At 39.0% G+C, this 23,175-nt stretch overlaps 1 pseudogene; it reads right to left on the reverse strand.

Annotated features, from left to right (window-relative positions):
• Window positions 1-9,707: 9,707 nt before the first annotated feature.
• On the reverse strand, window positions 9,708-22,896 carry LOC140507903 (zinc finger protein 865-like; annotated as a pseudogene).
• Window positions 22,897-23,175: the final 279 nt, after the last annotated feature.

Raw genomic sequence — 23,175 nt, forward strand, 5'->3', positions numbered from 1 at the left:
AAAGGGAAGGCACCTGGTAAAAAACTACAAAAAATCTGGTGAAATGACAGTCTACTTTTGTTGGGAGAAATTATATGAATGGATGAAGTGGGAAATGGGGATTTGGAAGCATAAAGGACTGACCTACTGACGTGTTGGAGTATGCACAGTGTGTTCACTTCTTTTGAGTGAGCTTGGGAGTTTTCTTCAAGGATGCAATCTCTGACATGGAGTGGAAGGAATAATCTGAGCTAATCATCCATCATGAAGCAGGCAAACTCTGTCCTCTGTCAACACACCAAATAGAGGTTAAAGATCTACAAGGGATTTTTTTTTACATCATCTAGTTCAGTTCTCTCATTTGGCACCTTATTGGTATTATATAAAGTAGAAAGAACACTGGCTTGAAAGTCAGAGATCCTGGGTCATAAGTCTGCCTCTCTCATTATTGCAAGACCTTGGATAAGTCATTTAAATCCTTTGGGACTCAATTTTCTCATCTGTAAAATGACAGGGGTTGACTCGATGTTCCCTAAATTTCCTTTCAATTTTATGATTCCATGTTTTGTCCAACATCAAATATTCACAACAGAATGAGGATTTGAACCAGATCTTTCAAATCCAGTATTGTGCTTCCCTAAAATTCACACTAATTTCTCATCTCACTTGCTACATATTTTCCTCCTCCTCCTCAGGAACCCATTTTCCCTCCTATTCTTTTTCACAACAGGTTGTCAAAGATGGCCTCCTAATATGTTACCTGATGATAAAAGTATTACCTGAATAATGTTCAAAATTAAGCTCCTCAGGATCATTTGCATTAAGTGATTATTAAAATTCAACAATCCCCCAAAAGAAGGATTGAAGCAATAATAATCCTAATATTAATAATAATTTGAATATCAAATAATGAGGTTTATTCGTAGAAGTTTATTTGTGAACAAAGGACTCTATTTATGGTCCGTTAAAATCCCACTACACAAGGAGCTACCATGGAGTTTGTCTTCCCATCAAGTTGTTTCTGGGAATAGCCATACATTGAAGCTAGATAATGTCCAAAGCCTCTAGGCACTGGTTGAGTTTTCCAAGAAATGCAAGCACATTTTCATGCCACATTATTTGCTGTGGCCACATTCACGAGTCTGGAAAATAGACTGAAAATAGTGAAATCTATAATTTATCCTTAATTTAATCCTTCAGTGATAGCCAATGGGTTTTACATCAATAGACTGCTATTAAGAACCAGCAATGCATTGTGGATTGATAGCAACACTGAGAGAAAGGAAGGCCATGGGCTAGCTGGTACAGAAGAAAGTCTAAAATGCAGTGATATGAACTCAGAGGGGAGGAGTTGGGGCTAAAATCCATTGTTTATTTCTGTCAGGCTGGCAGCACACTTACTAGAAGACATACTGATGGAGAAGCAGAAAGGAAATCCAACAGCTCCCAAAGCAGTTCGACCATAAATATGTAGGATGTCCAAGAAAAAAAGTCATCAACACAAAGTGATACACATAGTATAGCATAGATGGGAATCAATAGAGGAAGAGCATATGGAAAAACCTGGTATGTCATAACAGCGACCACCAATTGTATAGTACTTACAATATGCCAGGTTTTGTGTCAAGTGCTTTACAATCATTATTATCTCATTTGATCCTCACAACAATCCTGGGAGGTAAGTGTTATTATTATTCTCGTTCTACAGATGAGGAAACTGAGGCAAAAAAGACACACACACACACACATGCACACACGCACACTCCATGACAAGGGTTATATAGCTAGTATCTAAGGCTAGATTTGAACTCAGGTCTTCCTGACTCCAGGCTTAGTAGTCTATCCACTGTTTTTGTCACTGTTCAGTCATTTTTCAATCATGTTCAACTTCATGATCCCATTAGGGGTTTTCTTAGCAAAGATACTGGAGTGGTTTGCCATTTCCTTCTCTAGCTCATACAGATGGGGAACTGAGGCAAACAGAGTTAGGTGACTTTCTCAGGGTCGCACTGCTAGTAAGAGTCTGAGGACAGATTTGAATTCGGGAAGATGAGTCTTTCTGACTCCAAGGATGGCATTCTAACCATTGTGCTACCTAGTTGACCTACTGCACCACACCACTGCCCCAATAGTAACATAACAATGTCAAACCAAAGGGGAAATAAATTATTCAGCTACCTAGGCAAACTTACTCTTCCAGTCTTACTCAGGTTCAACAAATTTTCTTAATGTACCTTTTATGTGATACTTTTTCTCCCACCTTCAAGGTTTGCACTGAATATCCCCCCATGCCAGAAATATTCTCCATCTTCATATCTCATTCTTAGCATTTTTCATTCCTTCAAGACATTCAGATACAAACTTCTACATTAATTGTACCTCCTACTGCTAGTGACCACTCCTAATCCAAATCAATTTGCATTTGTTTTGTCCCTGTCTATATGTATATATCTCAAAATCTGTATCTACACAGATATGATATATATCTATATATAGCTATAGATATTGGGATATAGATATAGATATATTGCCTCCAAAGGAATATAAACTTCTTGAGGACAGAGATTTATTCTTTCTTTTTAAATTTTTTTTAATATATCCAAGGCCTAGAACAATTCACATTATAGGTATTTAATGATGCTTTCTCATTGATTATTAATAATAAAGAATATCTTAAGACTCTCCCATAAATCACTCAATATGGCTAAATCCTTTTCAGATTTAAATCTTTGTTAGTAAATTTGACATTATTTTTTTAATAAGACACAAGCCAAAATGGAGAGCTTCAGGAACATATGGAGATAACAGCAGAGAGGCAATAGCCTTGATATAAGAATTCCTGGACAGATGAACTAAATGGAGAAAGAACTTTGGACAATCAGAACATTCATCATTGATGAATGATACAAATCTAGAACTTCTTATTCACTGGCATTGAGAGTTAGTTACATGAGCTGTGTAGGTCTTTTGGGTTGGGGGTTGACTTTTTTCTATTAATTCTCCACTAAATCTGAGAGCTTTGTCTAACAGGAGAGGAAGGGCATTTATGATAATGCTTTGAGTTTAGAGGTAACTATATAGGTCCCTGGGAGAGTCGTATTGATGAGGGAAGTGTTAGTTGTCAGCAACAATGAAACAGTATACATTTAACTGCCTACTATGGGGAAGGACATCTGCTAGATGTGGGGAATACAAAGACAACATGAAACAATCTCGACTTTTGAGGAGTTTGTGGTATTCTGTTTTGCTCTATATTCTTTAGCAAATCTAAATGGTTTTTCCTTGTACTTAACCCTAGGATAGTATTATAAATCATCAGAAACGGTATATGAGAGTGGGATGGTAAAAGGCTCAAAAAAGTATGAATGAAAATTCTTTGTGCTATTTATGGATTTTGAAGCATTTTTGTTTGTTTTTTTATCAGTTTGAATAGAGTCCATCCTTTATTAGCTATAGTATTGGTCTAAATAATTAATTAACTAGAGCTCTGTAGCTCAAAGAGTCTGTACTATCTTCATTCTCCCTTGCTGAGTAGAAAAGGGAAAATTCTCAAAGATTTGCCACTCTCCCTTCATATGGGCAGGCTTGGGGAAGGTTGTCTCCTTTTAGTGGATCATACCTCCCTTTCTTTCCTGCTACTCTCCAGCCTCAAGAAAGAAGGGGTAGGATTTAACCAAGGGTTAGGGAACTTGCAGTCTTGAGGCCACATGTGGCCCCCTAGGTCCTCAAGTGTGGCTTTTCAACCAAATTTCAGTTTGGATTCTGTCAAAGGGTCACACTTAAGAACCTAGAGAGGCACATGTGACCTCGAGGCCACAGGTTCCCCAGCCCTGGACACAAAGGGACCAAGTCTCTTTAGTGAGCTCTTCTCACTATGACAATGGTATGTAAGTTTAGCTTCCCTTGATCATAAAGAAAATAATTTGCCCCACATATCTAGAAGTTTAAAAGGTTATATAAATTCCAATAAAATGCCCTTCCCCCCAAAAAAAGACCCTTAACTTTCAAGATAGAATTTACGAGTTCTAGGCTGTAGGATCTTTGAGAAATCAAACATAGTAAACTTTTAATAATACATTAGTGTATATATGTATAATATATCAATACATATTTCATAATATATTCCAACCTCCTTATTCTCCCTATTTGGATTGCATAAAGCATTGATAAACAAACATTTTATTTTTTTTAAGTAAATTAAGCTTACAATGTCAATAGTAAAACATCAATATAAAGACTATTCTATTAGGATGAAGGGCAGGAAGAGAGGAGAAATACAATACGTTCACTTGCTTGCCCTAGTAGGTAAAAGGGAAAAGTTCACTCTGCTTCTGGTTATAGTTTCTTTGCCTACCAATAATGTATGTCTCATTTTAAACCTCTTCTTTCTGCTTTTCTATGTCCAAAGTCATTGGTTCCTTGCTTTTCTCTTCACCTGAGACCCAGTGACCCAACAGTGTGTGACTGACTGCAAGGTAAAATCCTCTTCAACCCCCAACTCTGCATAATCACAATCTGGAACTCCTCCCATCCTGAAGGTTATGAAATTAACTCTTGGAAGCCTGAGAGAGGGGCAACAATTGTACAAAGGTTTTGTGTGTGTGTGTGTGCGCGCGCACACACACACCTGTGTTTAGTTTTTATCTTTTTGCTTTGTTTGTAGAGACTTAGACAAGAACTTTATTCTGATATTCACAGCATCCTAGGTGATAACAACATGAGTCAAATTTGAATCATTACACATAGAATTGTAAATTTAGAAATAAAGAGGACCTTAGAGGATGGGTCAGGCCCTCAGTAATTTTACATATGAGAACACTGAGGACAAGAGAGGTCATGTAGCTTGTCCAAGATCGTATAAGAAGTGTGTACATTCAACCCCCAGGTTTTATTCCCCTGGGAGACAAGTGTGAGAGGAAAGGAGAGGTTATAAGCAAAAGAATGATTTATGAGAAGTCACCAAGATTTAACCTGATTCATGTAAATCTATAACCTTCAGTTCTGGGCCAGTGGTTATACTGGTTACCTAGATGCATGAATAGTGAACCTTTCAACAGTGTCATCACTAAATATGAAGGACAATGATACGTTTTATTTACTTGGATTTAATGATGCCTTCAATACATGAAGACAGGGATTTCAGACATTTGTATGCTTTTGTCTTTTGAGGTCAAAAACTCATTGGCAAAAAGGATACTTTTAAAAGAGATTTCACATCAAAATTACAGGACAGATATTCATTAAAGGTATTTTTTTTCTATCCCTCTAAAGGCATTAACAGGTTTCCCTCTTTTCATTATATGAATTTTATATATATATATGTGTGTGTGTGGAATAAATCTGATATACAGTTATCCAAAAAAAGTGCTTTTTTGAGTGGCCTAATTTAGGAAGAATATATTTTTAATCCTTCCCCCTCCCCCCCTAGTGCTGCTTAAGACACTCCAGACTTCATTAATATGTCTCAGCTATGCTCCCAGTCTGGAGCATTATTCTGACCATGAGGTCTCCTTTTTCCCATTGCAAAGTTCCTCTTGGAAACTCCAGTGTGTGGAAAAGCATCCTTTATTCTTGTCCTGTTTCTGATTCTGAATTCCCAGACCTTGTCACTTTAGATATAGTTTTCCCTACCCTACCTTTTATATGTTATCTTTGGAAGAGACTCTCTTTTTTCCACGTATTTGTATCCCCAGCACTTGTAATAGTTCTGCTTATTTTACTCTTCATCTGTTCATGTAAATCTTTCTATGCTTCTCTATATTTATAATGCTTGACATTTCCTGCAGCGTGATACTTTTCCATTTTATCCAAGTATAGTTTGTTTGTCCATTTGCCAATGGATGTACAGAAACTTTGTTTCCTTTTTTTCTGTCAATAAGTGCTGTTATATATTTCAGTGTATATGGGAACTTTTTTTGTTTGTTTTTTTTTTTTTTTTTTTTTTTTACCAATGGCCTCCTTGGGCGTAAAACTGATATGGGACCTCTGAGTTAAAGGCATGGATAATGTAGACACTTTATTTGAGTAAATCTAAACTGTTTTTCAAAATCGCTATCATTTTGTTTTTAATATAGCATTAAGTGGTTTCTGTGAATCTGTTCTTAAGAGTGATTGGGGGGTTGGGGCAGAGCCAAGATGGCAGAACACAAGCAGGGACCTGCCTGAGTTCTCCCCCCAAACTCTTCAAAATACCTCTAAAAACAAATTCTAGAGCAGCAGAAGCCACAAAATGAGAGACTGAAACAGATTTCCAGGTCAAGAATATCTGGAAGGCTGCCAGAAAGGGTCAGGCCTCAAGGCACTGAATAACTGATAGCTGTAGCAGTTTCTAGACTTCTCAACTCATAAACAACAAAGACAACAATAAAGGTCAGTGGGAAAGCTCTCTCACCTAGGTGAGACAGCAACATGGTCCAGCCCCAGCCCTAGCTCCAGGGCAGCAGCAGCATCTACTGCAGCATTGGCTGTTTCTGGAGCTCTCAGCCTAGAGACAGTGGGGGAATCGAGGGCCTGATGTGGGTGGTGGTCCTGGGGCAAGGAGGAAAACTGGCAAGTGGAGCTGCTGGTGGCTATGGAGAGGAAATCCTACTCACAGTTCCAGGGCAGAAAAGAGTGCTTGTGGTTGCTCATAGACCAGAGTGCAGGCCAGGAGAGGAGTAAACACCTCTCCTTTGATCATACCACTTCAGAGGAACTGGGATTTTATAGACTATTTTATACTCTGTAGATATCTCTGAAAACAGCTGCACAAAACCCCTGAAACTTGGGGAAGTACACCTTCCACTTAACGAAAAGCCCCAAAGTCAAGTAATTGGCTGAGAAAATGCCCCCAAAAGGGAAAAACTAAGACTACAAAATATTACTTTCTTGGTAAAAAGGTATTTTCTTACAATGAGGAAGATCAGCACATACAACTGGAGGAAGACAGTAAGGTCAAGGCTCCTACATCCAAAGTCTCCAAGAAAAATATGAAAAGGTCTCAGGCCATGGAAGAGCTCAAAAAGGATTTTGAATATCAAGTAAGAGAAGTAGATGAAAAATTGAGAAGAAAAATAAAAGTGATGCAAGAAAATTATGAAAAATGAGTCAACAGCTTGCTAAAGGAAATCCCAAAAATGCAGATGAAAATAACACCTTTAAAACAGACTAACCCAAATGGTAAAAGAAGTCCAAAAAGTCTATGGGGAGAAGAATGCCTTATGAAGCAGAAGTGGCCAAATGGAAAAGGAGGTCAAAATGAAGAAAATAATGCTTTCAAAATTAGAATGGAACAAATGGAAGCTAATGACTTTATGAAAACTCAAGAAATTATAAAACAAAACCAAAAGAATGGAAAAAATAGAAGACAATGTGAAATATCTCACTCGAAAAACAACTGACCTAGAAAATAGATCCAGGAGAAATAATTTAAAAATTATTGGTCTACCTGAAAGCCATGATCTAAAAAAGAGCCTGAAATTATCAAAGAAAACTGCCCAGATTCTAGAACCAGAAGGTAAAATAGAAATGGAAAGAATCCACTGATTACCTCCTGAAAGAGATCCAAAAAAGAAAACTCCTAGAAATATTGTAGCCAAATTCCAAAGTTCCCAGTTCAAGGAGAAAATATTACAAGCAGCCAGAAAGAAATAATTCAAGTATTGTGGAAACACAATCAGGATAACACAGGATTTAGCAGCTTCCACACTAAGGAAGCAGAGGGCTTGGAATATGATATTCCAGAGGTCAAAGGAGCTAGGATTAAAACCAAGAATCACCTACCCAGCAAAACTGAGTATAATACTTTGGGGGGAAAATGGAATTTTAATGAAATAGAGAATTTCCAAGCATTCTTATTGAAAAGATCAGAGATGAATATAAAATTTGACTTTCAAATACAAGAATCAAGAGAAACATGAAAAGGTAAATGGGAAAGCGAAGCCATCATGAAAGTTCAACTTTTACATTCCTATATGGAAAGATGATATTTGTAATTCATGAGACCTTTCTCAGTACTAGGATAGTTAGAGGGAATATATGTGTGTATGTTTCTATGTATATACATATACATGTATGTATATATGTGTAGTTGTGTGTGTTTGCATGTGTAGAATTGTTAAGAAGAATCTACTGGGAGAAAGAGAAAGGGAGAGGTAGACTAGGAAATCTCACATAAAAGAGGCAAGAATGAGCTTGTACAATGGAGGGGAAGAGGTGGGAGGTGAGAGGGAATAAGTGACACTTGCTCTTATTGGATTTGACTTAAGGAGGGAATAACACATTCATTTGGGTATGGAAATGTATCTTACCCTGCAGGAAGGCAGAGGGAAGGGGACAGGAGAGGAAGGATAACAGAAGGAATGGTAGATTGGGGGAAGGGGTAATCGGAAGCAAACACCATTGTGGTGAGACAGGTCAAGGGAGAGAATGGAATAAATGGAGGGTAGAATGGGATAGAGGGAAATTTGATTAGTATTTCACACCATGAATGTTATAGAAATGTTTTGCATGGTTACACATGTATGACCTATGTCAAACTGCTTGTTTTCTCAATGATGGTGGGTGGGAAGGGAGGAAGGGAGAGAATGTGTAATTCAAATCTTTTAAAAATAAATGTTAAAAATTGTTTTTGCATGCAACTGGGAAATAAGTTTTAAAGGCAATGGGGTATAGAAATCTATCTTGCCCTATAAGAAAATCAATGGGAGAGGGATGATAGAAGAGGGGTGACAGAAGGGCAGATTAGGGGAAAGGGTGGTTGGACTGTATGCTGTCCTATGGTGGGGGGAGGAGAGAAATGGGGAGAAAATTTGGAATTCAAAATCTTGTGGAAGTGAATGTTGAAAACAGAAAATAAATTATATTAGAAAAAAGAATTAATCTAACTCAGTGTTTAGCAAATAGCAAGAATCTTATAGATGATTGTTGATTAGATGAATAAATAAATTTACTTAGTAACTATTTTAACTTTGTCTAGTTAGCATGATATATTGTATCTGGAATTAGAAGATCTGCATTTGAGTCCTATCTCTATTACTTAAACAATTTACCTCATGATGTAATGTAAAGGACATTAAATCTAGCTTCAGAGCATCATAGACTTAGAACTGAAAAGGATCTTGGAGACCATCCAGCCCACCTTTTCTTCTTCTTTTTGCCACAAGAATACTTATTCCTGACTTTGTGTGTACAAACTGTATCTTTGACCCGCCACACCCTCCCCACACATCCAAAGGCAATTAGCCCCCCCACCCCATGAATCTCCCAACCCACCTCCCCCTCCCCTATTCCTGCCAGATTCCAAGACAGTGGTGGTGGTGGTACTCAGGGTTTCCTATAGGTTCGAGCATGGATGGGGCATGGGATGTGGGATAACAAAGGGGCAAATGGAGAGGGAGTCTGGTGTTGGCGGGGTTCCTAGAGGTCCCAGAATGCGGGGTACAGGAGTAGAGTGAGAGAGGGGGTAAGAGAGAGGTGAAGGATTAAGTCCATCCCTCAAGATGGGAGTGGCCAGATCCCTATGGAGGGAAACCCCTACCAGGCTTCGGGAGGAGGGTGGGGTGTTGGCTCATGGTGAAGCCTGGGAGGAGGAGGAAGCAGGGTGCTGACCGCCACCAGACTACCCTCTTCAGGACTCCTTGCCACCGCAGCGGCGGCCCCCAGACTTTCGGTGGGTAGATCGAACGGTGCTTCCTAAGGTCATAACTACTGGAAGACCTCCAGGCAGGCTGAGGCAGAGCAGCTCGGGCCTAGGGCTCACGGGCTCGCTGGGGCCCCAGCACAGAGCTCTGGGAGGAGAAGGTCTTGCCGCGGTGCTCACAGCGGGGGGCATGCTCTAACTGGCACGTCCGCTGGTGCTCCAGCAAGCTGGAGGGGTAGCGGAAGGTCTTGCCACATGCACCGCGTGGCTGGGCCGGGGCCACAGCATGCAGGCGATGGAAGACTGGGGAAGCGCCTGGTGCACCAGGCACACCTGAAGGTGCGCTCCCGAGTGTGCACCACACTGCGCTGCCGCTGGTACCACGAGCGCAGAGCCGTGCCCACGGACGCCTCCGCGCCAGGGCTCAGTATGGCAGCGCTGGTGGCGCTAAGGCACTGCTGCCTCCCAGAAGCGCTTGCCACACCCAGGGCGGCGAAAGCCACGTTTCTGGCAATGGCTGCAGGGCTGTGGCAGCAGGTTGTAGGCGCCGGCGTAACTCCAGCCGCATAGACCAGACCGCAGCCCCGCGTCTGCCGCACCAGGTACGCGTACCTGTGGGTCACCAGCCTCAGAAAGTGCCTGACCGCAGGTGGCATAGGCGAAGTGCTCAGGATCCCCAGGATTCTGCCTCAGGATTCTGCCTCAGTCCTGGTACCTTCCCCTTCCCCCGCAGCTCCAGCTGCTAGGGTTGCCACAGCCGCCCCCACCTCCCCAGGCAGCCCATTCAGGGCCTGGGGTGTCTTAGGCTGGGCCTGTGGGGGACCTGGAGAGGCAGGAGGCCCTCAGGGCCTGCCTGGAGGACCAGCTTGTGCCACATGAGATTCTCCATGAGGCCGAAAGTCTTGCCACAGGCGTCCCGGCCGTAAGGCTTCTCGGCCGTGTGCCCTTCTGGTTCATGGCACAGAAGAGGTCGGGGAACAAGCACAGCTCAGGCCCTTGAGCGAGGCGGCCCCGGTGGCGGCCACCATGACCCGTGGCTGGGGCGAGGCCAGCAGGGACAGCCAGGGCACAGGGCGGCGGCAGTCTGTGCACCTGGCGATGGCGCGTGAGGCTCTGCAGGTAGCCAAAGACCTTGCCAAAGAGCTCAGACTTGTTGGGCCCTCCTGGGTGGGCATCACGTGGTGCCTGCTCAGGTGGAAGAACTGGCAGAAGCATTTTACCCTCACACTGGCACTGGTGGGGCTTCTCTCCCCTGTGGATCCCGCCCAAAGCCCCGCCCGCAGATTGCACAGCAGAAGGCCTTTCCTGGAGCTGGGGCCCCTGGCCCCACAGCCCCCCGCTTTTTGTGGGGCCTCCCGCATGCCCCAGCAGAAGAGGGTGAGCCCCCAGCAGCTGGACTGAGACAGCCCTATAAAGCACAGCTGCTGCCGACGCTGCAACCTTCTCTCCAGCCTCACATGGAGGCTCCGGGGGCAGGAGGTAGGGGCCAGGAGGAAAGGTGGGCGGTTGCGGGGTCGATCTGTCTTTGGGGACCTCAGGGCTGGGCGGTGGGCTGCCTTGCGCTCAGCAGGCTTTGCAGGGCGGAGTAGGCCTTGCCCCACAGGTCACTGGGATACGCTGGGCGGGGGCGCTGGGCGGGGGGCTGGGCGGCAGCAGCATGGACTGAGGGGGGGGTCTTGAGGAGGTAGGCCTTGTCCAGGAAGGCTTTCCCACACACACCACAAGGAAGCCCAGGAAGGGCAGCTGAGGGGGGCTTCACGCGGCACTTGAGGCTCCTTCTGCGGTTAAAGTTCTTGTTGCACACGGGGCAGGAGAAGGGCTTCTCGAACACTTTCCTGCAGAGGGCGCAGGTGAAGGGGCCCTCTCCCCCAGGGCCTGGGACCACCCCAAGGGGAGGTGCCCCATGTCCACCCCAGCAGAGGCAGGGGGCAGCGGCAGGGGTGGTGGATGAGGCTGGACCCGTGGTTGTAGGTGCGCCCACAGACACCACACTTCCAGGACAGCTCCGCACTTCTACTTCATTTTTTTTTTTTTAACATAGGGAGAAATGGAAGCTAGGGATGTTAAGTAACTAAGCCATGGGTGCACCGATGATAACGAGAAAACTGAGAATCTGAACCTAAGTTCTCGGATTCTAAGACATGCCCTCTTTCCATTCTAGGACCTTGTTTCTCTGTCTTTAAACCTGCACGTGCAGTTCGCCAGTTAGGAGATCTCAGGCAAGTCAATCTCAGGGCTTCAATTTAATCATCTGTATAATGAAGGGTTTAGGTTAGATAATAGGGTATTTCAAGCCAGCAGGCAAGTGGCACCATCATTCTAATCTTTCCTTGTTGTTGTCGGACCAGTGCCATCCCGGAGTGGTCTTGACTTCCACGTGCAGTGGGTGTCAGTGAGACAAAGTTGCACAAGGTTGTCAGTTTCACTGCCTTTTCCAGTCATCAAATCCAGAAACAAGACAGATGTCAGAGATGACAATTCAGCGAATGACGCAACCAAACTCTAAGCCCTCCACTTGGCCTATTTCAGCTACCTAAATGGTGTGGAAACAAATTATTCTCATCTGCCTGTTCCTCAGGGTAAGAAAGTCTTCCCAAGCTAACTTTGGCTAACATAATAATGACTGGCATTTATTCCCTACTTTCAGAGTTTTGCAAAGGACTTTTATGAGCAATATATGATTCTCACCACCCCAGCAATGTAGATAATAAGGAATTTTGCAAATAGGGAAACCATGCTGTGATACACTGTCTACCATATCATGATGACTACTTGATTTATAATTCTGAGAACATATAATTATTCAGTTTAAGTGGGCACATTCAAACACATTTCTCTCCTGACTTCAAGGTGAGTGCTAATTGTTGTCATCAGTTTTTTATGGATAAAATATGGATGTGGATAGAAGATGTGTATGTGTGTATACAGACACACACACATATTTTACACATGTATGAGTTGCTTTCCCCCCAGTCCATGTAGGTACTGTTTTGATTAATAAAACACAAGATCCTTTTGAAGTGCTACTGAATTCATAACAGATTTCTCATCGTGGTTTTTTTTCCTCAGTAGATACTAATATTATAGGTGTTATGTAAGGGAGTGCTAAATTGTTTTACGTTTTACAAATTCCCTCATGATAATAGTGATAAACTTTATATAATGCTTTGAGGTTCAAAAATTAATTTACATCTTGTATCACATTTTGTTATCAGTACAATCCAGTGCTACTATTTTACAGCGAAGAAAACTTGAGGTCAAATGTTTTACCAAGTGTTGGACAAGTAACAAGCATCCAAGGCAGGCTTCATCTCCTGATTCCAAATTTACACTCTATTTACTATCCCATGCTTCTCATACTTGATAATATTAAGATGATATCTAGGGCTTCCATCTAAAAGAAGGAGGATCCAATGACCTCCATGAATGTCAGTTTACTCATCTATAAAACGGGGATAAAAGATGCCACTTTAGTATACCTCAAAGGGTTATTGTGGTGATCAGATTATATGATCTATGTGAAAGGAAGTTGTAAACTGAAAAGGGGGGCCACGCTATTATTCTTCATTGTTATTTGGAGTAGTTTTAACCTCTGATCTGACTAGGGGAGTAGATGCATCTAAGATATAATCTGGATATCACTACTCTCTTTCTAGATTAAGGAGAACATAAAATGAGGATTGATAGCAATAGCTGATGATGTCCAGTTCCACTGAAGAGAATCCAATGATGATATGACAGATCACCCTGATTATACCACTGAAGATTTCATGTTGTATTTCTTCTAAATGGTGTCTATCACCAGGCTTCTTTCTGGTATTTGGGACCCTGAGTGTTAACACTTTCAAAGGAGCCATCAAACACCTAAGATGCTTTCAACTGACTAAAAGCTAAGTTAGCATCTGTCATGTTTTTAACGATTAGTTCTCAGTTAACAAACTGCAAATTGCAAAGATGGGGTCTTAGAGCATGCTGTAGTGTCATATGACTAGTGCGGACACATTGGAGAAGAAAATTGTGCTGAATTCACTTATTTGCAGGGCGTAGAAATTTGGAATAAAAATCTTAAGAGGTTATTGCAAGCAAGCAATCATTTAATAGGTAGTTATTGAATAAATGTTACTTACCTAGGCTTGAACTGCTGTCATACCCCCACCTAGAATTCACTAGTGTTGCCTCTCAACATATACAAATTCCACCTGTTCTTCAAATCCTAACTCAAACTTTGCCTCTTGGGGACAGCTAAATGGATCAGTGGATAGAATACTGGACCTGGATTCTAGAAGATCTGAATTTAAATATGGCCTCAGACACTTACAAGCTGTGTGACATTGAACAGGTCACTAAACCTCCTCAGTTTCCTCAGCTTTAGGTGGGGAAAAGCTTCTGCATCCCAAGACAGAGTTGTAAAGATCAAATGAGATATTTGTAAAGTGCTTAACACGGTATCTGGCAGATAATACGTGTTTTTTATATATATATGTATATATAAAAATTATATAATATAAATATATAATTATATAAATTATATAAAAATATATATGTTTTTAATATATATAATATATATATATTTTTTCTTTCTTGACAGTCTTTCCTGTCCTGGAAGCATGAAGTAACTCTTCATAATATGCCTGATAAAGGCAAAGATTTGCAATTAATTTTGTACTTAGCGTACAGATTTGTGATAATAATTTAAAAATTCATTTCAAATTTTAAAATGTATTGATGTCTTTTATTTTATATCACCTTCTTTCTCTTCTTCCCTCTCCTAAATAGGGAGCCATCTCTTGTAATTTTTTTAGCAAGAATTTCACAAAGCTAACCGACACATAGCATTTCCCTATTGTTGCCGTGAGCTTTGTTTCAATTTTGTTAATATTATCGACCTTCCTACTGGTTTCTATCTTATTTCCATTACTGAAATAGTATAGTCTCCTTGAGGAAACAGAATTCAATTCAATTCAGCTCTACCAGCTTTTATTAAGGCTAGGTGTTTAGATTGTAATGAAAAAAAAAAAAAAAAGAATAGTCCTTCCCTTCCATACTGATGTTGATAGTTGTGGTTAATAGAGTATTTAAAGTTTGCAATAAACCTCACAAATATTATCTCAATGCTCATAGCAACCTTTGGAGGTACATGCTATTTATTATCACCATTTTACAGATGAGAAAACTGAAATTTTCCTAAAGTCATACAGCTAAGAAATATTGGAGGTTGGATTTGAATTCAGTTCCTCCTGATTAGAGGCCCAATGAGAAACCTAGTTGATACTCTGCAAGGGAAAGTCCCATAGTGCAAAAGACCTCAGATTCCATCTAGTTCAATCCAGCCCATCCCAGAACAAGCATCTCCTTTAAAACACCAAATCGTTGCTCTGATTTTTCCTGAAGACCTCCAGTGAGAGAGAATCTCCTTCTTTTTAGAAGCAACGTATCCCACTTGGGCACTACTTTAATTATTAGGAAGTTTTTCCTTACATCAGATCTAAATCTAATTCTGTTCAACTCGTTGTTCCTAGTTATTCCAGCGGACCCAACACAATACATACAAACCATCTTGCAGGTAGTAGCCCTTTAAATACTTGAGGAAGGCTATCATGCCTTCCCTTCCAGCTCCCCCGTCCCTAGTTTATTAGAGATTTATAAAATGTGAAAAAAAAATTAAGGATAGAAAAGCAAAAATCAAAGACAATTTCTGCCCTCAAGGAGATTGTAAATAAAAGAAGATAACATTCGAGGGAAAATAATAGCCAAAGAGGAATGATTTAGGTTACATTATTACTAGGATTGTAAGGGGGGGTGGTTAAGAAGTAGAGAGGTACACCCTATCCAGGAATCCAGAGAGAGTTGATGTAATCATGCTTCGTATTTCCAGACCCTGTGGAAAGAGGGGAGGGATGAAGTAGAAAAAGGTGCCCACAGTATTCTGGAAATGGGAGGATGGCCAGAGGAATAGGAGTAAGCGAAGTAAGATAGCTGTTTTCCTGAAATTGTAGTGTAGGAGAGATACTTAACAATCAGGTGAACATGACCCAGGGCAGAAGCTTCTCCGTAATGGGAAGGCAGTTGGGGAGGATATGCTTGGGGAAGTGGGAGTAAAGATGTTGTTCAATTCATATTTCTTTGTCTTCCACATAGGAGTATGTCCTGCATAGGGGCTCCTGAAAGAAATGATTACTAATAACTAATGATGTGGGAAGATTCAAAGTTCCACCTTTTTCTTTTTTTAAGACCTCAGTCACTGGAGGTTCACATAACCTTCTCTGTCCACCCAATCCAACCTTACTAGGAATCTCTAAGATGAATTCCATTCAATGGAGCTTGGTTGAAGACAGACCCTTTTGTCTAAATTGGGTGGAGACAGATACTGGTGGTCTGTATACAGAGATAATCTCTCAGGCCAAGTGGAACACTTACTCTTCAAAGGATATAAAATATGAGCCCATCTCATGATTGTCTTTGGTCTAACAGAAGTAGCCAAATGACCATCCTTTTATTAATAAACGTACTGGCCTTATGAATAAAATGATTAAATTACCTAGTTATTATGTCTTTAAAACCTTTTTAGTCACCATATTCTTCATAGAGCACAGGTTCCTGTACATAGTAACGTTATTTATTATTTTGATATTTTTTTCCTAGGCATGCAAGTAGATAACACTGGTTCCTATATTTCCTTGTTATGTTTATATGTATAGATGAGAAAATATGGGTATTAGTATTATACTGAAAGACCGTTGTGCAGTACAGAAAGCACGATCACAACCTTGGAGTGGAAAGGGTCCTCAGAGGTCCTCTGGTTCACCCCCGTACCAGTTACATAAATGGATAAACTGAAGCCCACAGAAGTTAAATAACCTTGCTCAACATCACACAAATAGTAATTGTGGATCTGAAATTTAAACCCAGGTCCTCCAATTTGAAAACCAGTGATCATTCTAACTGTAGTGTTAGGAGAAGGATCAAGGTTTGAATCCCCCTCGTTTAGTAATTGTGTGATTGGACACAAGTTCCATCAATGGTCTGGGCCTTGGTTTTCTCATCTGTAAAAATAAAGGGAGTTAAATGACATGATCTTTAAAATGTCTTTCTCCTTGAAAACTTGCTTCTATATATTTGGTCTGAGTTTTCAATGCACTCTCTGGGCACTAACTGACTTCTTTAAGAAGCCCTCTAAAACACTATCCATGACCATAATGGTACTTGGGAAGAGATATGTTGAATATAATAATGAATACAAATTATTATAAAGCGCTTTGCCAATGTAGAGGGTAATATAAATGCTGAACAATAACAGTAATAATATGTTGATGTAAAGAGCACTGATGAATAATGCAGTAGTTACAGCTTTATACCTAGCAGCTAGGGAGCTTCATCATTGTGAAAAGAAGGCCAATTTTGCTCCACTCCTTTTTTATATACCATAAATCCTACAAAGCTTCCCAGAGCTGAAATAGCCCTATGAATAGACTGGTAGAATGTGCTGGGTGATTTGAGGGATGCTAGATGCCTGGCCTGCTCAGAGGGATGTTTTTGACCTGAAATTCCCAACATTAAACCTCATAATGTGTCAAAAAATAATGTCGGATGCAATTTCTTCAGGAAGGTATTTTTGAAAAATACATATTTACCAAACATTACCACATGGAGATGACCCTCTCTAAATACCAATTGTAATAATAAGAACTAACATTTACATAGTACTTCAACATCAACAAGGCACTTTCCTCCCAGTGACCTCATGGAAAGGCAACACAAACATTATTATGTTCATTTTTTTTTTTCAGATGAGGAAAGGGAGGCTTAGACATGTTTGAGAGCCTTGCCCATAGTCACTGAACTAATAATAATACATCTAGAAGATACATAGTGCTTGAAAGTTTGCAAAATACTTAACACATATAATCTCATTTGATCCTCACAATAACGGCATTAAATAAGTACTAGTGTTATTTAATATTAAATCTTTTTTTTAGAGATTGGGAAATTGAGGCACACACAGGTTGCATGGCTTGCCCAGGGTCACACAGCAAGAACATAATATAGGATTTGGACTCTGGCCTCTCTGTTTTCTCTAAGTCTGCTCTTGTCTCCATTACATTACAAAGTTCAGTGCTCTTTGTATGACATCATGCTTCCTCACTGAATTGTCGCTTTTCCTTGTTGACTATATTATGCTTCATAATTGAAAGGACCACACATATTGATCTTTGTATCTCACTCCAGCACCTTGCTCTGGGCTGTACTGAGAATATATACTTTCCGTAGTACAGATTATCCAAGTTTATTCAGTTGACTCAAAATTAATTCATAGCTTTAGTCCTGAAGGTTTAACATATAGAAATGAATGGTTTCACTAGTGCATGAGAAAAGTGACTGAATTCCTGGATGGATCAATGAGGCATGAGAATATTTTTCAAGAAGGTCATTCAGATAATAGATCTATGTAGCCATGGGCACTGAAAAGCAGGGAGAAAAGGAGACAGAGGGAAACCTAACATTGCAGAGTGATTGACTATTGATAGAGCTGAAGGAGAAGAAAAAGTACTAATATTTATTAATTCCCCACTATGTACCAGGTACTGTACTAAAAACTCTACAAATATTGTTTCATTTGATTGAGAAAGCAACGATTATGTACATATAATCAAGAATATCCAGAAAAAAGCAATTAAAATACATACATATAAATGCATATGTATATATCCATATCTATATGTATATTAAAGGGTAAATGACCAGAGTCTGCATATATTATAGGCAATAGGCATATATTAATTCTTGGCAAAATCATATATTTGTTTTTAAAGAATGTATGACGGGTGGTGTGGTATATAGAGCACTGGGTTGTTACAGAGTCAAATGAGATATTTGTCAGAAAATGTACTTTGCATACAGTTGTCATATGTTAAGTGATATATAAGTACATACTCCCTTTTTCCCTTCCCCTTTCTTGATAGACATATCCTTTACCTATGCTGTACTTGAAGTTTTTCCGTCTCAGTAGGAATTAGCAGTTTAATCCATTAGCACAAAGGAATCATAAATAAATATGAAAAGGGAGAGATTCTATTAATCCCTTACAGATCATAATGTGATCAACCTATCTATGTAAGCAATATACTTAGACATAAATGGAGGCTACATAAGATCACATATAAAAAATGAGTGAACTGGGAAAAATATCGAAAAAAATAATAGCTACATAAAAGAGGAAAGACAATAATTAGGCAACATACTAAAATTGGGGAATTCAGCTGAAACTGGTGGAAAGAATATGTCTCAAAAAACAAAAATTAAAATGAAAGAACTAATTAAGTGAAACATTTTGAAATGAAAAATGGTGTCTCTGAAAATAAAATTTAAAAAGAAAGGATTGATGCAATAGGATGTACAATTAAAAAGCAGTCCAATGAGAAACATCACATCATCAGCATTCTTGAGAAAGCATAAAAAAAGATATCATGAAAATCAGCGGAGCAATAGAAAAAAGATGACTAGAAATGGTAAAGAAAATTAGGAGATTTTGAAAAGACAAACAAAAGCAATAAATTGTTAGCTAAGGTGATTGAAAAATAGAGAATATAAAACAAATTAGTAAAACTAAAAGTAAACAAAGACTGAATTCACTGTAGAAGAAAATAACTCCTCAAAAAATACAATATGCCATTATATGCCAGCAAAATTGAGAATTCAAAGGAAATTGATAATTACCTAAAAATTAAAATGAAAAATTTAGCAAAAAAGACATTTAGAGATCTAAAACATCCAATCACAGAAAGAGAAATTGAGCAAGCCATAATGAATTCCCAAATTAAAATACTCAGATAGATTTATAAGTGAATTCTTTTAGTTGTTCAACAAAGTATTAAATTCATGACAAATTGGAAAAATCAGGCCGATTTCAAGTAAGTCACTTACATAAGACAATATAGTCTTTATCCCAAATCATAGAACTTTACACTATAGTCTTGAATAAATATCAATCCCCCCAAAATGTAAATAAAATTTTGAAAAAATATATTTTAATATGTCCACAAATTATTTACTATAATAAAGTTGGATACAACTAGTAAAAACATACATGATTATAATAATAAAAAGATATTTGCTAAAATACAGTAGTCATTAATGTTAAAAATACTTAAATATGAAAAGCATCTTCTTAAATATAAGAATACTTCATAAGATTAACCTTATTCATTTTGAAAATTTGCCAATTTTGTCTTTTCTTTGAGCAATTAGATATTTTAAAATATATTTTAAGATATAGCCATAGTTTGTAATGCAAAAGAAAGCATTTCTAATAACCTCCTCTTTCCATTACAATTTAACATAGTTCATTTCTTGAAAAACATAGAGATAAGTTAATGGTATAAGTATTGACAAAGTAGAAAAAATAATCTCTGCATATGGCATGATATTTTTTACTTGAGAAATTTCAGATAATTAACAAATAAATGAACTGAGACAATATTTTCACTGAGTAGCAGAATCCAAAATGATTAAACAAAAATCATAAGCAATTCTTTTTTTCATGTTTATTAATGTTTACTTTTCAACATTCATTTCCACAAAATTTTGAGATCCAAATTTTCTCCCCATCTGTCCCCTTGCCCCACCCCATAACACCATGTATTCTGATTACCCCTTCCCTCAATATGCCCTCCCTTCTTTCACATACCTCCCTTCCCTTATCCCCATCTTCTCTCTTTTCTTGTAGGGCAAGATAGATTTCTATACCCCATTACCTATATTTCTTATTTCCCAGTTGTATGCAAAAACATTTCTCAACATTTGTTCCTAAAACATTGGGTTCCAACTTCTCTCCCTTCCTCCCTCCTCACCCATCCCCACTGAGAAGACAAGCAATTCAGTATAGGCTATATATGTGTAGTTTTGCAAAAGACTTCCATAATGGTCACGTTGTAGAAGACTAACTATATGTCTCTTCATCCTATCCTGCCTCTCATTTATTCTATTGTCTTTTTTTGACCTTGTCCTTCCCCAGAAGCGTTTACTTCTAATTACTCCCTCCTCCCATTTGCCCTCCCTTCTATTGCCCACACACTTGTCCCCTTCTCCCCTACTTTCCTGTAGTGTAAGATAGATTTTCATAACAAATTGAGTGAGCATGTTAGTCCCTCCTTAAGCCAAATGTGAAGAGAGTAAGTTTCACATTTTTCCTCTCACCTCCTCCCTTTTCTCCTCCATCAAAAAAGCTTTTTCTTGCCTCTTTTATGAGAGATAATTTGCCCCATTCCATTTCTCCCTTTCTCTTCCCGATATGTTCCTCTCTCACCCCTTAATTTAACTTTTTTAGATATCATCCCTTCTTATTCAACTCAACCTGTGCTTTCTATCTCTATGTGTATGTGTGTGTGTGTGTGTGTGTGTGCATGCATGTATGTACATAATCCCTCCAACTACCCAAATACTGAGAAAAGTCTCAAGGGTTACAAATATTATCTTTCCTTGTAGGAATGTAAATAGTTCAACTTTAGAAAGGCCTTTTTGATTTCTCTTTCCAGTTTACCTTTCCGTGCTTCTCTTGATTCTTGTATTTGAAAGTCAGATTTTCTATTCATTTCTGGTCTGTTCATCAAGAATTCTTGAAAGTCCTCTATTTCACTGAATGACTATTTTTTCTCCTGAAGTATTATAATCAGTTTTATTGAGTAGGTGATTCTTGGTTTTAGTCCTAGTTCCTTTGACTTCTGGAATATCCTATTCCATGCCCTTCGATCCCTTAATGTAGAGGCTGCTAGATCTTTTGTTATCCTGATTTTTTTTCCACTCTACTTGAATAGTTTCTTTCTCACTGCTTGCAATATTTTCTTCTTGACTTGGGAACTCTGGAATTTGGCTACAATGTTCCTAGGAGTTTCTCTTTTCATACCTCTTTCAGGAGGTGATCAGTGGATCCTTTCAATATTTATTTATTTTTTTAAATTTATTTTTATCTTTATATTTATTTTCCCCTCTGGTTCTCGAATATCAGGGCAGTTTTCCTAGATAATTTCATGAAAGATGATGTATACGCTCTTTTTTGATCATGGCTTTGATGTAGTTCCATAATTTTTAAATTTTCTCTCCTGGATCTATTTTCCAGGTCAGTTGTTTTTTCCAGTGAGATATTTCGCATTGTCTTCTATTTTTTCATTCCTTTGGTTTTGTTTTATAATTTCTTGGTTTCTCATCAAGTCATTAGCTTCTCTCTGCTCCATTCTAATTTTTAAGGAGCTATTTTCTTCAGTGAGCTTTCGAATCTCCTTTTCCATTTGGCTAATTCTGCTTTTTAAAGCATTCTTCTCCTCATTGGCTTTTTGGACCTCTTTTCCCACTTGAGTTAGCCTATGTTTAAAGGTATTATTTCCTTCAGCATTTTTTTGAGTCTCCGTTAGCATCTGTTGACTCACTTTTCATGATTTTCTTGCATCACTCTCATTTCTCTTCCCAATTTTTCCTCCACCTCTCTTACTTGATTTTCAAAATCCTTTTTGAGCTCTTCCTTGGACTGAGACCTTTGCATATTTATTTTGGAGGTTTTAGATGCAGAAGCCTTGACTTCCTCTGAAGGATTGCATTCTTCTTCCTCGTCTGAAAGGATGGAAGAAAGTACCTGCTTACCAAGAAAGTACTGTTCTATAGTCTTATTTTCCCCCCACTTTTTTGGGCACTTTCCCAGCCAGTTACTTGATTTTTCGAGTCCTTTACCAAGAGTAGGGTATGCTCTGGGGACCTGTTTCTCAGTTCCTTCAAGGTGGCACAGTCAAGGGAGAGGAGTTTTAGATTTGGTTCCCTTTATGTCATTTTGAAATTTAATAAATTTTATATTCATTTCTTTGATAAAAGGGCTAAAAGACATAAGGGCTCAGCATAGATGCCTGGGTCTCTCCCAGAAAGATCTACTTCAAGAGTGATGCTGTTACACTATTAATTAGTACCCATTTAGTCATCCATTCAACATGTTCCAAATTCTACAAACTGTACTATGGTTTACCCCATAGTTACATATCTTTTCAGTAAAAATGTCATGAAAGGGCAATCCATAGAATTGTCCTTGTTTAATAATATGTGCACATCACAAGTTTTCCCACTATGGTTTCATTACATTTCTAGTCAGCATAAGAAATTAAATAAGATTTTGGGCAGTTTTGTGGAAGCCACAGGGAACACATGAAAGCCAAAAGTTGACAGAGTAAAAGTTTAGAAATTCAAAAATTCATAATACATGTATATAGATTAAAAAATTTTACCTGGATTTTCCGGACTGTAGGGGCACTGGACACATACATCCCACCATGTGGAAGGGATAACTTTATAATTTAAAAAAAATAATAAAAAGAAAGAAAGTTAATTTGGTGTCACTTGTTCTTGATAAGCAGGCTGCTTATAATCATCATTTATAATATATCAGTTTATTAACATACATTTTTAAAACTTTTAAATTCCAAATTCTCTCCCTCCCACTTCCTCCTGCCCTTCATTGATAAGCAACATGATATTGATTATGCAAGTGAAGTTATGAAAAACATTTCCATATTAGCCATGATGCAAAAGAAAACTCGCACATA

The sequence above is a fragment of the Notamacropus eugenii genome, chromosome 5 (genome assembly GCF_028372415.1).
Source record: "Notamacropus eugenii isolate mMacEug1 chromosome 5, mMacEug1.pri_v2, whole genome shotgun sequence".
NCBI lineage: Eukaryota > Metazoa > Chordata > Mammalia > Diprotodontia > Macropodidae > Notamacropus > Notamacropus eugenii.